The 4186-nt window shown below is 37.8% G+C and overlaps 1 non-coding gene across 1 annotated transcript; it reads right to left on the minus strand.

Moving 5' to 3' along the window:
- Positions 1-323: 323 nt before the first annotated feature.
- On the minus strand, positions 324-430 carry LOC124523158 (U6 spliceosomal RNA). The gene has a single exon (XR_006964934.1). It is a non-coding gene; the product is annotated as a U6 spliceosomal RNA (small nuclear RNA).
- Between the last annotated feature and the right edge of the window lie 3756 nt (positions 431-4186).

A 4186-nucleotide genomic window follows, 5' to 3' on the forward strand; every position in this document is an offset into this window, starting at 1 on the left:
CCTCATTAGTATACTGGGAATAATAATAGTGTCTAACTTGTAGGGGTTTTGTGAAACTTAATGTTAGCTATTGTCATTATCACTATTTGCAAACGGTAGGGTTGTATTGTCATAAACTAAAAGTGGTCATCATAGTCCTAACCCTGATAAAGAAATACAGAATGAACATTTTTACTTGTAAGCTTAGATATAAATGTAGCCACACTGCAGAGTGATTAATAAAAGAATTCTAAAGGAAATATAAATATGGTAACACTAAAGATCAGTAGAGAGCACTACTAAGAGCATCTCTGAACTATGAAGCTTGTTTTATTTGTATATATTTATACATAGAACACTTCATGAATTTGCATGTCAGCCTTGCATAGGGGCCGCGCTAATCTTCTCTAAATTGTTCCAGTTTTAGTATATGTGCTGCTGAAGTGAGCACGTGTTCATTACTTTTGAAATCCTGCTGGTATTTTTTTTCCAAGAAAAACTTTTGATCCTTATTATAATGCAAAATATTTGACATACAGCTAAGGACTTTTAGTTTGGTAAATATATATATATATATATATATATATATATATATATAAATATATATATAAATATATATATATATATATATATATATATATTACCAAAAAAAAAGAGGGGGAAATGAAGACAGCCTCGCCCCCTTAGAAAATCAAAACTGTATGGCTAAAGTCTCAAACAGCAGTAAAGTATCCTAAATACTAAATTTTGTATAGTCAATCATTACCTCACTTAACAGGTTGCATAGGTCACAATACTCATCAAAAATAATATTAAATCCAACATTTAAAAGATCAGCTGAACTATATAAAAACATGTTTGTGATTTTAAAGATGCCATAAGTTCATTTTGTGTTACTTTTGATTAATATATTAATTTCTGCTTTTTGAGTATCAGTATAAAATCCCTGAATTAACTCTAAAATCATAATGCTATTATCCCTTAGACAATTTTCAACTTGAAAACTTGGTTTATATAATGTTTCCTCAACCCAGAGGCATCACTTATTCTTGTCCTTACTAGCCTGTAAAATTCTAGGACTTTTTGAGTTTGAACTGTGTGACAGTACAGATGCAAATATAAAATGCATTACAGTTTTTCTCAGCCTCTTTGTTTGCGGAACCTCTTTGCCATTCTCAGTCATGACAATCAAATAAAACTTGACTCCACCCCTAGGTAAAGTGGTGAGTCAGGAGAGCAAAAAGAGTAGCAACATCCTCTTGAGCAAGACATTGGTTCTCTTACTGGAGCTGTTGAGAAAAAGATTCTTTACCTGCTGAGGTTTTTTTTTTTTTTTTTTCCAACGTTTATTTATTTTTGGGACAGAGAGAGACAGAGCATGAACGGGGGAGGGGCAGAGAGAGAGGGAGACACAGAATCGGAAACAGGCTCCAGGCTCTGAGCCATCAGCACAGAGCCCGACGCGGGGCTCAAACTCACGGACCACGAGATCGTGACCTGGCTGAAGTTGGACGCTTAACCGACTGTGCCACCCAGGCGCCCCTACCTGCTGAGGTTTCTAAACTGCTGATATGTCAGTTTGGAGCTGCTTACAGCCTGCTTTCTGGGAGTACTTGCCTTAGAATGAAGGCAACTCTGAAGCCAGCAGAGCAGATCAGAGGAGGGGATTATTTTTAATGATAACGTTTGACTCTATCAGAAATCGGTCCAACCATGAACTTCCCACTTTTGCCAGTAAAGAAACGAAGATTAAGGAAAATAAAAGGTTATGCAGGAAAGAAAAATTATCAAATGCTACATGGCTCAGCTGTGACTAGCTTTTATATTGTCATAATAATGTAAACAATGAATATTGATTTAACCAAAATTGCTATATAATTATATGTGGTAGATGTGAGGATGAGAAGAGGGATAGATATGAAGGGGTAATGGCAAAGCAATACTGAATCCACATCTACCTTGTTAGGAAGTCAATAGATAATGCCCATTTCTGCAAAATCAAGAAGCAGCACTATAAATATATTATCCAGAAATATGGCCTGAAATTACCCTTCTCCCCCCCACCCCCCAAACACTGGTTTAGAAATCTTTGCCCTGGGCACTTGGTAGTCCCTTTTAATGTGCAAACTCATATCTTTCAATGCAAAGTGTTCTTGATTTACTTATTTGATTATTTTCTTCTATCCATTTCCTCTTAACTCCCTTTCTTCAATTACTTGGATAGTGGGCTTCCTGGACTGTTCCTCTAGTTCTCTGATTTCTGAATCTTCTCTCTTGTGATCCTCTCATTGTCTTCTTGCTCTACTTTCAGAGAGATTTCCTTAAGTATCTTTCAGCCTTTTATTATTTGTTTCGAAAAGTTTCTGCTCTCACAATTTGAACTTTTAGAAGCTCTTTTTTTGTTACTCTTTTTAGACAGATGATAGGTAATCATGCGGTTCTAATGCTGTGGATACAGTTATACTCTCTCCTCTGTTTGTAATAGATACGAAAGATAGGGTTTCTATTTTCTTCCCTCCCCTCCATTAATCTCTTCAGTGTTGCTTCTGTCTGCTCCTTTCCATCTTTGTCTCGCACTTAGAGGCTTTCCTCAGAATGACCTTTGGTTTTCTAAGAGTGGGGAGATTGGACAGCTATGGGAAGCTCTGAGTACCTCTAGGTATAGTACATTGAAGGGGGCTTTGCCCTTGGTTGGTGAGTTGGGTGGTCTCTTTCATTGAAGGAACACTAATGTCAGAATTTTTACGTTTTCTTGGATCAGATTCCCGACAGGTGGCTTTGCCATTCCTAGGCCTTGGAGGTAGAGGCTGGAAGCAGGCATTACAGGAACCAAGTGCAGGAAGACAACACAGCCATTCTGAGAGCACCATATGTTAAAGTTCACTGAGTTCCACTCTTTGTAGCATGGCTCCCCTAACTTCGATTTTTGCCTAGTGTCCTCTATTTCAAAGATCCTTTCTAGAATAAACCTGCCATGTTCTGTCTACCTGCACAGTAGGTCCATTATACAGAGTAGGTGAAGAGTTCTGGGGTGGTGGTGGTGGGGAAGATGTCTGACTGCACCCTACAAACACTTCCCACTCATTCTCCTGTTGATAGCCTTACAGGTACCACAGTTCAGAAATAACTGTTGCCAACAATTTGGAGGCTTTAGGTAATCAGAAACATAAATTAATTTCTTACTTTTACCCACAGTTGCTTTCTAAAGTTTTAACAGGTAGTTACTACTCTTATGTCTGCTTTTCAGTTTCTAAGACTTTCTTGTATTGACTTTTCTGCCCTCTTTGTCCTTATGAGGTTATTCTTTTTATTTTCTTTTTTAAAATTTTTTAATGTTTATTTATTTTTGAGAGGGAGGGAAAGTGACAGAGAATGATGAGTGGGGGAGAGACAGAGAGAGGGAGACACAGAATCCGAAGCAGGCTCCAGGCTCCGAGCTGTCAGCACAGAGCCTGACGCGGGGCCCGAACCCGCGAACTGTGAGATCATGACCTGAGCCAAAGTCAGACGGTTATCTGACTGAGCCACCCAGGCACCCTTGAGGTTATTCTTTTTAAATTGCTTTTCTGTCATTTTGATGAGATTATAGAAAGGAAGCAAACACAAGTACAAGAATTTTACCCTTTATTTTTACCTAGAAGTCTTCATTTTTCATTATCTTAGCTATTACAGCAAGGACTCTAAAGCTATAGGTGTTAGGTTTATATGAAATATCTAAAGATAGGTATCTTTTAAAATGGTTTAGATTGAGCGGATTTAGGCAAACCATGGAAACTCCTATTTGGGTCTCACAATTTTACTCAGCTGTTACTAACTTCTCTAGAAGTTTTTACACTTTTAAAACTGACTCAGAAAAAGCTCTCTTCCATTTTCTAGGTCCTAAAACTGAATTATTCTACACGTAATGCCTCCATATTTTGAATTCAATAGAAGATTGTTTCACTGAGACGTAGTCTACTTTACTTTTACATCTATTTTCACCAAAATATTTTGTCTATGTTTAGTAAATTGCTTTTTCATGCCATATAAACAATGAGTAAGTTCTAAAAACTGTATTTTCCTGGGGCGCCTGGGTGGTTGAGTGTCCAACTCTTAATTTTGGCTCAGGTCATGATCTCGCGGTTCGTGAGTTCGAGTCCTGTGTTGGGCTCTGTGCTGCCAGCTTAGAGCCTAGAGCCAGCTTCGGATTCTGTATCTCCCTTGCTCT

The sequence above is a fragment of the Lynx rufus genome, unplaced genomic scaffold (assembly GCF_022079265.1).
Source record: "Lynx rufus isolate CCGP_SWC_20201006 ecotype Redwood Valley unplaced genomic scaffold, mLynRuf1.p SCAF_1, whole genome shotgun sequence".
NCBI classification, from domain to species: Eukaryota; Metazoa; Chordata; class Mammalia; order Carnivora; family Felidae; genus Lynx; species Lynx rufus.